This window comes from Phascolarctos cinereus, unplaced genomic scaffold, assembly GCF_003287225.1.
Source record: "Phascolarctos cinereus isolate Bilbo 61053 unplaced genomic scaffold, phaCin_HiC Scaffold_1;HRSCAF=81, whole genome shotgun sequence".
NCBI classification, from domain to species: Eukaryota; Metazoa; Chordata; class Mammalia; order Diprotodontia; family Phascolarctidae; genus Phascolarctos; species Phascolarctos cinereus.
Genome location: NW_027555514.1, coordinates 172,189,152 through 172,202,200, shown reverse-complemented (window position 1 = coordinate 172,202,200; position 13,049 = coordinate 172,189,152). Strand labels below are relative to the sequence as shown.

General features: G+C 38.9%; 1 long non-coding RNA gene across 1 annotated transcript; it reads left to right on the top strand.

Moving 5' to 3' along the window:
- Positions 1 to 9,191: 9,191 nt before the first annotated feature.
- Positions 9,192 to 10,218, top strand: LOC110193376 (uncharacterized). Its single transcript, XR_002320461.2, has 2 exons — positions 9,192 to 9,294; positions 9,468 to 10,218. It is a non-coding gene; the product is annotated as an uncharacterized LOC110193376 (long non-coding RNA).
- The last annotated feature ends 2,831 nt before the right edge of the window (positions 10,219 to 13,049 follow it).

The following is a 13,049-nucleotide window of genomic DNA, read 5'->3' as shown; positions in this document are numbered from 1 at the left end:
CTATCCATTCCTGTCTTCTTCAGCAGACTGTTCCCTCTATCATTCCCATTCTCTAATTTTCAATTTCTCCCTATCTACTGTTTACTCCCCATTTGCCTAACAACATGCTCATACCACCACCCCCCTTAAATAATCATTACCATCCCACTAGCTATCACCTAATCTCTCTTTCCCTTCTTGACTAAACTAGAAGAAGTCATCTACTCCACTTCATTTCCTCTCACTCTCCTCTCAATTCTGCAATCTGGCTTCCAACCTCATCATTCAACTGAAATTGCCCTTTTCCATGTTATTTGTGATCTCATAATGGCCTTTTCTCAATTTTCATCTCAATGTTTCTCTCCCCAGTTCCTTGAGCTCTCTGCACCTACTGACACTGTCAACTACTTCTTTTGGATACCCTTTCCTTTGTAAGTGTTTGTGATACTCCTCTTTTCTGGTTCCAGATATAAGATTTTCATTTGTACTTGAGAGAGTTGTGTCACATGAAGATAAAACTACCAATGCAAATTCACAGTGTTGAGTGGTCTGCAAAGGAAACGGTAAAGGCATTTGGTGGCAATTGATCATAGGAGAATTGTTTGGAAAAGTTTTTTTTGAAAATCAGTCAAAATGTATTTATTAAATGTTTACTACATGTCAACCACTCCCAGCCCTTAGCACAGTGCTATATAAATATATAGTGAGCTCTATATAAATGTTAACTAATTATTATTATGTGAAAAGAAATAAAGTGTGTGAAAACTATAAAAGTTGGAAGGGGCCAGGTTATGAAAGACTTTAAAAGACAAACAGAATTTTATATTTGGTCCTGGAGGTAATAGAGAGCCACTGAAGTTTATTGAATAGGAGGGTCACATTGTCAGACCTGAGCTTTCAGAAGAATTCCTATATACGGCTTATTTTTTCTTTGAAAGTATTTCATAAGTTCAATATGTAACTTTCAAAGCTGTCCCACTTTAGACAATCTATTATTAAGCACTTGGAATGAAAGCAGCCTAGATGTGTAAAGCATTAGTATGATCTGAGTTTTAAATATCTGTGATGGATACTTTCCTTAATAATACTTATGGATGTTATGAAATTATTTTAAAAGAAGTTATTTTACCTTAAAATAGTTTTGCTACCTCATGGTGAGTTAAAAGCAAGCATTATACTACCTAAGTACTCCAGCTTATAAATGTGTCATTGTGAATGACAAGCTCTTATGTGAGTCAGCAGTGTAAAAATGCTATTTAAAAAGCTGATGATCCCGGGATGTACTAACAAGAGTATGACATGCAAGAACCATGAAGTAATTCTCTCAATATATACAATGTCCATACTGTAGTTTCACATTTTTTTTTAAATTGCGGAAAAACTGGAAAGGGTATGGAGAATGTTACCTAAAATGACCAAGGGATAGGGAAAGGAACTGGACTTAGGATTTCACTGGTATCTACATATATTATAGTCTTAGATTGTTGCTTAAGTGACTTCTCCAAGGTTATACAACCTAGATGTGGGACTGGAACATAGGTGTTCCTGGCTTTGAGACCAGATCTCTATCCACTATGTACCTTGCTGCCTCTCAAAATGACCAAATCTTTGGAAAATAGGATGTACAAGGAAAGGTGAAGGTACTACTTTTATAAAGACATTTCACAATAGTCTTAAATGTAGAAGACATTTTTTTATCTCCACAAAAGATCAAAAGAAGGTATGCATTACATCTAAAAACATACAGATAAATGAACAATGTAATAGTAAAACTGGAAAATAGGGTTGTAGGCAATAGTCTCAAGTAGGAAATTGTTCTGCTCTTTGATTCTATAACAGGTCATCAATCAAAATAGGCTGTGTCACTCACCAAAGATGAGAATTTCAACTGAGAGGTAAAAGAACTCATTGCTGTCCTGTGGGTATGAAGATTAGAATGACAATTCACTCCTCCTATGGTAGTCATGGTGACCACAGGTTGATATACTAAGTGAACGTTTAAATATTACAACAAGGACATGCCTACCAATTATTTATGATGACAAAAAGCTTGTTTTAAGAGGGAGGCTGAACTATGGTTATAAACATCTGTAGGGGATATGCTCATTTTTAGAGCAGCATACTTATTCACACAGGCAACATAATAACAAAAGAAATACTGAGCCTATACAGACAGATTTAAAACTGTAGTACACAGTTGCACTCCTTAATGTTACTCTGGATGCCAATGGGAAGGAACACTATTAGCTTTTGGATGACTACATTCACTTTGTCACACGTGTCTCACCACAATCTCAAAGATAAATCTCTTTGGCTTGGCATGTAGAATTATTGAGTGCAGAACTGAAAATGACATAAAGGTGCTGAATAACACTTGTTGCTAAAAAAACAAAAAACCCACATATGATTGTAGAAAAATAAAAACAGGTGTTATTGGCTGAAGGAAAAGTATGATCAGTCCTAGTTCCACTACAAAGGATTTCTCTGTTGCATTTACAAATAGGTTGATAGAGAAGCCTACAGGCTTTCTGTGTAATTTCATTGTCACATAGTCCCATGAGATCTAATGGATATACCCTTAATGACAAGAATCTAATTTTAATTTGATTTTTGCTTCTTTAAGAAGGGCATTATTCCAAACAAAACTGCAATACAGAGGCAAACAAGAAATGAACACGGGGTTGTGGATCTCTCTTGTAGTCTAGCACAGTCCCCAAAAGCTACCCCTAAGGTCTAAAGAAAAAGAGCTTAAGAGATCCATTTTACAGACTGAGAAAATAAAATATAAAGATAATGACTTATTAAGGTTTATAATCTAAGTTTAGAGCTTTAGTTGACTTTAGGGTCAACTATTTAAAATTCCACTTAATGGACAAGTATGTGGACCCTGTATAAAGTAATACTCTATTAATTTGGATTTTGTTAATTTGTAAAGTGTGATAACTCCTTTTCTCCACTGAAAGCACAACTTAGTGTACAGTACAAATTAATGGCATAAATAGGGAGTGGTGTCTATTTATGGAAGTTGAAAAATTCTATAATATGAAAATATTGTAGAAACCCTATTTTCTTTATAATTAGCTTAGTGTATTAAGACTGCTTTTCAATCAGGTTACACTAAGTCTAATTTTACTTAATCAATCAATTCTGTAGGTACTTGAAAGTACTCAAACGATTCTTTAATATATTCAGTGAGCCATGTTTAATTGATTCCTACTAGTCTTTCCTCCAATTAGTGAGAAATATGTCTCCCTATAGAACTAGGCAGGTTCTAAATCCTAATTTAAACTAGCAAAACTGTTGCCTATATTGACTTTCAATGACTGTCTTATCACTATAAGACTGTATAGATCTGAATTTATTAGCTCAGCAAATAGTCCGATCCCATTTATCTTCCAATTTATCTCCTATAGTCTTTTCTTTATCTCTTATACTCCTATGGAGTATCTGTGATCTCATCAATGTGTACATTCCCTCCAGTGATGCAGATTGAAATCCCTCCATGTCTGCCCAACCAGTGTAATGCTTGCCTTTGTCCCTCCTCCCCAACAAGTTCACCATAACGGAGTTTAGCCAATGTTCAGGGTAAGGGCGGGGGGGGGGGGCACTTTCTTCAATTTCTCCTAACATCGAAGTGGACCAGTGGAGGTACTGGACTGTCTTTCTACAGTTATCCCTCAATCTCCCCACCTGACCTATTCATTTTCCTTCCAAATCATACGTTTTCCTGATGACAACATTCTGTTTTATCTTCCAGATTTCTCTTTCCAGCTTTAACATCTTTTAGTTTGTATCTTTATTTAAATTTTTTTTTCATTTTTAACATATGGTTTTAAAACTTTGGGTCACAAATTTTCTCCCTTCCTCCCCCCCAATTGAAAAGGCAAGCATCTCTATACAGGTTATAGATGTGTAGTCATGCAAAACACTTCCATAGCAGTCCTGTTGTGAAAAACTGAGTATATTTCCCTTCATCCTATCCTATCCCCCATTTATTCTATTATCTCTTTTGACCCTGTCCCTCCTCAGAAGTGTTTGCTTTTGATTATCCCCTCCCCCAATCTGCCCTCCCCTCTATCAACACCCTGCTCTCATCCCCTTCCCCCCTTATTTTCCTTATGGTAAGATAGATTTCCATACCCCACTGTGTATGTTATTCTCTCCTTAAGCCAAATCCTATGAGAATAAGATTCACTCATTCCCTCTCACCTTCCCCCATTTCCCCTCCACTGTAAAAGCCTTTTCTTATCTGTTTCATGTGAGATAATTTACCCCATTCTACTTCTCCCTTTCTCCTTCCCCCAGTATAATCCTTTCTTACCCCTTAAGTTTATTTTCCAGATATCACCCCTTCACCTTCAATTCACCCTGTGCCCTCTATGTATATATACATATAATTTTTTCCCTCCCACTACCCTAATACTGACAAAGGACTCATGAGTTCCAAATATCATCTTTCCCTGCAGGAATGTAAACAGTTCAACCTTAATAAGTCTCTTATGATTTCTCTTTCCTGTTTACCTCTTCATGTTCCATTTGAGTCTTGTATTTGAAAGTCAAATTTTATACTCAGCTCTGGTCTTTTCCTCAGGAATGCTTGAAAGTCACCTATTTCATTGAATGACCATTTTTTCCCCTGAAGGATTATACTCAGTTTTGCTGGGTAGGTGATTCTTGGTTGTAATCTTATCTCCTTTGCCCTCCAGAATATCATACTCCATACCCTCTGGACTCTTAATGTAGAAGCAGCTAAATCTTGTGTTATCCTGATTGTATTTCCACAATACTTGAAGTATTCCTTTCTGGCTGCTTGCAATATTTTCTCCTTGACCTGGGAATTCTGGAATTTGGCTACAATATTTCTAGGAGTTTTCCTTTGGGGATCTCTTTCAGGAAGTGATCAGTGGATTCTCAGGATTTCTATTTTGCCCTCTGGTTCTAAAATATCAGGGCAGTTTTCCTGATAATTTCTTGAAAGATGATGCCTAGGCTCTTTTTTTGATCATGGCTTTCAGATAGTCCAATAATTTTTAAGTTCTCTCCCCTGGATCTATTTTCCAGGTCAGTTGTTTTTCCAATGAGATATTTCACATTCTCTTCTATTTTTTTCATTCTTTTGGATTAGTGTTACAGTGCCTTTATTTCTAAAATTGTCACTAGCTTCCAATTTCTCCATTCTAATTTTTAAGGACATATTTTCTTCAGTAAGCTTTTGGACTTCCTTTTCCATTTGGCCAGTTTTACTTTTTAGGGCATTCTTCTCCTCATTGGCTTTTTGGACCTCTTTTGCCATTTGGGTTAGGCTATTTTTTTAAGGTGTTATTTTCTTCAGTATTTCTTGGGGTATCCTTTAGCATCACTCTCAGTTTTTCCTCTACTTCTCTTACTTGCTTCTCAAAATCCTTTTTGAGCTCTTCCATGGCCTGGGACCAATTCATATTTTTCTTGGAGGCTTTGGATGTAGGAGCTTTGGCTTAGTTGTCTTCTTCTGGTTATATGTTTTGATCTTCTTTGTCACCAAAGTAATATACTATAGTCTGACTGCTTTTGCACTGTTTGCTCATGATCCTGGCCAATTACTTGAGTTGTAAACTCTTTGTTAAGGTAGCAGTCTGTTTCCAGTGTGGAGAATGTACTGTCTCAAGCTTCGGGGGTTTTGTGCAGCTGTTTTCAGAGATACTTCTAGGGACCTGTAAATTTTTAGTTCTTCCAAGGTGCTATGATCAAGGGTGAGGTGTTTGTTTACTCCTTTGCTGGCCTGTACTCTGGTCTATGAGTAACCAAAGCACCCTTTTCTGTCTTGGAACTGTGAGGAAGATTTTCTCTGCACAGCCACTATAAGCTCCACCATGCCAGCACTCCTCCTTGCCCCAGGACCACCACCCAGAACTGTGACGAAGATCCAAGCATGGGCAAAAGCAAGAGATTCCTACCTCAGTGCCAGCAAAGAGATCCCTGCAATCCCTCTTTGATCAGCTACTCGATTCCAGGCCAGAAGCTCAGGAGGCAGAAGCCACCCAGGGGCCAAGCTCCAGGAATGGAGCTGAGATCCCAAGCTCCAGGAATGGAGCTGAGATCCCGAGCTCCTCTCTCACCACCGCAGACACAGACTTTTCCAAGTGATCTTCTAAGTTGTACCTGGCATTTGTGGGTTGAGAAGGCTGGAAATTGCCACAGCTGCCCATGATCCAGTCCTCTGAGGCCTGTGTGCCCATGCCACACTGCACTCCTCTCACAGCCCGGCATGATATACCTTTCTGATCAACCATCCAGGCTGTCTTGGGCTGGAAATTTGTTTGTGGGTTCTGCTGCTTTAGAATTTGTTTAGAGCCATTTTTTATAGGTATTTGGAGGGGTTTGGGGGAGAGCTTAAGCAAGTCACTGCTTTTACTCTCCCATCTTGGCTCCTCCCCTATCTTTAATAGGCTAGGGATAGGGACTTCATTTATAAGGAACTCATCAATGAGTAAACTCCCTCTACCAATACAAGTTGCCACCTTTTAAGCAACCTATAGGTTTTAGAGAGTTGCCTAGAAGATAGGACAGAGGTTCAGTGGATTAAATTGCTCAGGGCCACACAACCAGTGAAGTGCCAGAGAGATAGGACTTGAAACTAGGTCTTCCTGGTTCTGAGGCCAACTCTCTATCCCACTACTGCTTCCTGCTCTAAGTAACAAGGTAAATAAGATTTCTACTTATTGAATCCTACCCATAAAAGGATTTTTGAGAGGCAAATATTTCCCCTGGGATGGAAAAACAAATCTGTAACTGAGGCAGTAAGTTTTGCTATGGATAGTGGCCAAGCCAGTGACTAGCCTCTGAACTATGTAGGTCCTCAGACCACAGAATCAGTCTGTCACTAGGGTTTACCTGAAGCATTTCCAGGTTGCTAGTAGGACCTGCCAGGGCTTGCATTGCATTGGCACACCGGGTCACCTTCTTACCACGATGAGGTCTTAGGACTTTGGTAAAGATAGCAGTGATCAACTTTCAACTACTTGTAATGGGGAGTTATGTGACAGGAATATTAAAAATGACATAAAAACTTCTATTTATATAAAATGGTTATGGCACAGCACGTCAATCATTTCTTTATGTTCCCTACTTGATATGAGCTCATTTTAGCAAACAGGTACTACCCCCTCAAATTTTTTACTAAAGCTGTGAGTTAATTACAAAATTGATTTGAGTTTGCCTTCATAAAACTAAACATGATCTAATGCATCATTTTGCCATTTTCCCCCTCAAAAGATAGTGTGGTACCCGTTCCCTTACATAACCTCTGGTTAAGACGCTCATTAGCAGTTAAATTGGCTATAAAATAAGTAGCAGAAGGGCAAAAAAAGAAAACAAGATTATGAATAATTCACAAACTAGATAATTCACTAGTCCTTAACTGGAATTGACTATAGACATCCAGGACAAAATGGGTGGTTGAAGTTCCCTATTTTCCTTATAGGAAATGAGAATTAACTTGTGGACTGATTTTCTCGGGATAGGTTTTATGGGAATGCAAAGCTTAATCATTAATTTTATTTACCATGCTGTAGAATGCAAGGAGAAATTACCAATAGGCCTTATATAATGTGGGGTTTTCTGAATTTGCCATATAAAAGCAATTGATTATCTGTGCTAGTAGTATTGTATGGGGTATGAGTCATCTTCTCCACCCTTCCCTCTCCAAGCTTTCAGAAGTAGTAAAAAAAATCTATGATACAACATTTTCTTCCTTTCCTAGCTCAGTCATTAACTGCTAAGGAGTAGTTAAACTGAAGGAAGGTGGAAAAGAGGCACAACAAATTGTTCTTAGCCAACCCTGAAATAACAGATCATTTACATTTATGGGGGTGAAATTCTCCAAAGCTAGTTACACCACAGATTTGTTCCCAACACCGATTCTTCCTAGGCTTTTTCTTTTTTAAATCTTCTCATGTTAAATACATTACAATACAGTGTTTTCCTCTATCACCAGCTGAGACCTTTGGGCAGTTTCCCACCTCATCTTTGATCTTCAGAATTGTCTTAGCAGCGAATTACCTTAAAAATAATCAGTTATACCTCTAAAGTAAGCTGTCTGCTTCCTAGTAAGTGTTCTCTTAACTGTGGGACTTCTAGGCTGTGTCCAGGGGTATCAAATTCCTTCTATTAAAAAAAATACTGATTTACAGCAAATTCTTCTTCTTCCTCCCCACTCTTTTGTTTGGGATGCTGAAGTATTTCCCCCTCTGTCCCCTGCAGATCACTGCCCACCTCAGGGGCCCCACACATCGCCCATTTGCTACGTGCCTGCCGGCAGTCCCAAACAAATAAGGAAACCCCAGACCCTGAAGCCCACCCAACTTCGTCCAAAAAAAGTTCTTCGAATCCAACCGCAGCAATTTAGGGTTCTCTTCTCTTTTTGACTTCAAGTCAATTTCCTGTTTTCGCAGTGCGGTTAGTTGGTCAACTGTGCCTAAAGATTAAATGTGAGATAATCACTGTCACTATCTGGAATGATTTTCCAAGAATATTCCACGTCAAATGATATATTTTCTCAATAATCCCGCCCTTAAATTCCAAGAAATTTAGCTTTTCACGGAGTGTTGTTGTCTCCTTCACTCGAACTCTTCCATACCCATCCCCCTAGTTCCCCAAGGGTTAACAGGAAGGTTGCCTTAATGCATACAGTATGACGAAAACTGCTTAGGGTCATATTTCAGACTATGAGCTTTTTTTAGTGTTGTAGGTTCGAGACCACCCCCATCCCCCACCCCTGCTCCCGCCCCCCTAGCCTGGCTTTTCAGCTTTCTAATCTCCGTGTTTTGTTTAAAGGCAAAAATGATAATAATTGCAGAAACATCAGCATTTCCTCCTCTCCCCAGAAACCAAGCTAAGCAGCGGGAGAAAACAGGAATGAAGCCTGTATTAACCCTGCTCCACCCCAAAGGGACAAGACGAGACGAGTAGCACTCGTTCGCCTCCTCACGTGTGGTCCTAACGCAGCAAGCTCCACGGGGGCCGCCGCCCAGCCAAGCGGAGCTAAGACTCCCAAGGGCTCTTTAAATACGATCTATAAATACTACGGGCTCAGCGGGGCTCACGTCATGGCCAATCCGTTCTCTGGTTGGCTGAAGCTCCCTCTCTGATTTGCATACCTGGATTGCACAACTGGGCGGCCCGAGGGCGTCAGTTTCCCTCCTCCAGCTCCGCCCCTCTTTCGTTAGATTAGCTGGGTGTCTGAGCCGCGGCTGCTAGAGGGCGGCCGGCGCTGCGAGCCCTGTAACCCAGCCGGCGGTCAGCCAGATGAGATGCTGATTGGCAGCCTTGGATGCCACGGTAACTAACGAGTGTAAAGCTGTAGGAAGGGTCCAATTGCCTTTGAACTCTGGAATCTTTTAAGTCTCGAATCACGTGGGGGAGAATGATTGATTGCCCTGGAGCAGAATCGAGCGTGGCTAGCAGCAAGCAGATTGACCCACTGGAACGTGTATATTTTTATTACCTTCCAGGAAATGGGAAGGCTGATAGATTGCACCGGGGCAAATTGCACTTCTGTGTGAATCCCAAAGGCTGAAATGAAGCCACGTGAGATCTCGACACGCAGTCACCAACGTGCCCGATGATTTGTGACTTTTGATTTTCAAAAAATGCTCTTGTGGTATCACCAATAGGACTTGCTGGCAAGAAGAAATAGAAAAAAAAAAGAGGAGAGGGGGAGGGGAACCCACTGAAATCCTAATCAGTAGAATGCTTCAAAATCTGACTTTTAAAACGCACACGCACAGTCAAACATGCCAGAGAATCTGCCAGTCATTATGATGAGAGACTGAGCCACTTTCCTAATGCAGCTCTTTTGGAAAAAGAAAATGTTATGTAACAATGTAAAAGTCTTTAATTTTATGATTCATTTGTGTGGGGGTTAAATAGGTAGTGCCATTACTTGAGAATAACAATTGAACTACTGAAAAGTTTGACAGTTTGTGACAGTGTTTGAATGAGTCTATTGGGGAGCAAAGGGGAATGTCAAAGAAAAGATCGTGAATTTGGCAGCATTCAACGGTTCTGTGTAGGGGCCTCTGTCAAAATAGATGCCATTGTGGGGAGACAGCTTTTGACTATCTGGATTGTCTTATAATGTTTTAATCTCTTCGGGGTGTAAGCTCTGAGACTAGAGACTGTCTCCAGCATGTTCTAAGAATCACCTGCCCTCAAGAAATTTGATTGTTAACTCCTAATAAATATACAAAATTTATATCACAATCTCTAGGCTGGTGACCTTTGTTGTTGTTCGGTATATATATATATATATATATATATATATAATATATATATATATATATATATATAACAAAATTAGAGAAGCTGTGTATTCCAGGAGGTTAATGGAAAGACTTCCGGAAAGGCTGGAAAGACTTTGAACCCAGATTAGTCTTCTTAACCTATGTACTGGCTCTGTACTCTTAGGCAAATCACTTCATTTATCTGGCCTGGTTTTTTCATCTGTAAAATGAAAGGGCTGAGCTAGATAAGGTGTTCTTAACTTTTTTTTCATCTGTGTCATGGAAACCCTTGACAGTCTGGTAAAGCCTACGGACTCCTCAGTTTTTAAATGCATAAAATACATAAGACTACAAAGAAAACCCAAAAGTTAGTGAAAATAAAGAGGTAATTTCTTCCCATTTTGAATCTCTTGAAATCTACCCATGGACTTAAAGGTAAGAACCTCGGGACTAAAGGATCTCTTTTAGTACTAAGTTCTTTGAAATGTGGATAAATAAATTTGACCCCTGATTTGTGTTTTAAAAGGCTCTGTGGAAAAAGACTATAGAAAGGCCCTGTGTAATTTAAGATTTCAAGATTATGTCATCTAGAATAGGAAACATTTTGTAGTACATTTAACATAGTAGGTGCTCAATGCATATTTCTTCAGTTAAGTAAATAAATACTTTTTTTTTAGCAGCTAGGTGGTGCAGTGGATAGAGCCCTAGGCCTGGAGTCAAGAAGACCTGAGTTCAAATACAGCTTTGTGACCTTGAGCAAGTCATTTAACCTAAAATGGAGATAATAATAGTACCTATCTCACAGGGTTGTTGTGAGGATTAAATGAGATAGTAATCGAAAAGTGCTAATCACAATGCCTGGCATTTCCTAGGTATTATATAAATGATTATTCTCTTTCTATTCAGATGCCAGAAACAATATTGTTACAGTTCCATAAATGCTTTTAGGATCATAGATTTAGAGTTGAAAGAGACATCAGGAGCTTTTTATGATGAGGAAAATGAGTTTAACAGAAGTTAAGGGACTTGCTCAGGATCCAAGGGTACACTGGTAAATGTTTAACAACTGGCTTTCCAATATACATATATATGTATATACACACACAACACACACATACACACATACATCTATATCTTCAGGAAACACTTAAATTTAATCTGCATTATTAACATTTTCTCTATCACTTTTTAAAATCTAAAAAAAACATTTTCTCCATCACTTTTAAAATTAACAAAACAACATATTAAGCACTGATTGATTCGTGGTGTTTACCAATTTCTGAAGAATAAATACAATGAAAATTTGACAATCAGCTTGGACTGACTAGCTTCAGTACACCCCTGCTAAGGTTACACAGGAAGTCAGAGGTAGAATTTGAACTCAGGGCCTTTGATTCTTGAACAATGCTCTTTCCCCAATGTATCATATTGCCCTGATGATTAATATCATGATGATGCATCATTTTTTTCTCAAAAATATGTATACTAATTCAGAAAAATGTGATTTGAAGTGCCTGCTTCCATTAAATTTTATAGCTGAGCTTGGGAAAGTATTTGATTTGCAAGAATCTTGGATTTTAGTAGAAGAGCTCCCCCTGCTGGTGAAATGGTTTATGGTTAAAATGCCTGAAAAATGTCAAACTCCTGTGTGTCAGTGCTAAAACCAGGAAATTCCAGAGCCAGTCCAATCCCGCAGATTAGATTTCAGAATGTTTTGGAGCAATATCTAGTTTGTGAGTTGTTAATTAAATTAAAGCCACTTCTTCAATCAAGCTGTAATTTCAGCTTAGAGACTCATGAAAGTTGTCCAGAGAGCACTGGGAAGTTAAGGGTCCTACCCAGGGTCCTGAAACCAGTGTCCGAGGCCAGATCTACATTGAGGACTCCTGGCTCTCAGACCAGATGTCTGTGTACTCTTTCACACCACTTCTTCATCTACTTACATAAAGAATAAATATGAATTATTACAAATTAGATAAATACAAGGTAGTTAGTGAGAGCACCAACAGTAGTTGAGGATCAGGAAAGGCTTCATATAGAAGATGGTTCTTTTTTTAAAAAAATTATTTATTTTCAGTTTTCAACATTCACTTTTATAAGATTTTGAGTTCCAAATTTTCTCCCCATCTCTCACCTCCCCCTACCCCAAGATGGCATGCAGTTTGATATAGGCTCTACACATACATTCATATTGAACCTATTTTCACATTAGTCATGTTGTAAAGAAGAATCATAACCAAGGGGAGAAACCATAAGAAAGAAGAAACAAAAAAAAGAGAGAGAGCAAACAATATGCTTTGACCTGCATTCAGACTCCATAGTTCTTTTTCTAGATATGGACAGCATTTTCCATCATGAGTCCTTTGGTGTTGTCTTGGATCCTTGCATTGTTAAGAAGAGATGAGTCTACCAAACATACATTGTGGCTCTTACTGTGTACAATATTCTCTTGGTTCTGCATACTTCACTCAGCACCAGTTCATATAAGTCTTTCCAGGTTTTGGAATGTGGTTCTTGAGTGACTTCTTAAAGAAAGGTAAGTATTCAATGAGGCCAATGAAGGAAAGAAGAAAACTGACATTTATTAAGCTCTTACTCTGTACCATGAGCTGTGGATACAAATGAAAGCAAAAAGAAAGACAGTTCTGGCCACAAAGAGCTACCTTCCGATGAGAGGAGATGATATGAAAAGAGGGGGGGTGGCGAGGGGAGGAGAAAAGCATTGGGCTCCAGAAGAATCAGTTTTGCAATCCGGAAAATCAAGAACTCAGCTGGGAGGAGAAAAAAGCAGACTTGTGAAGGCCCTTCCAC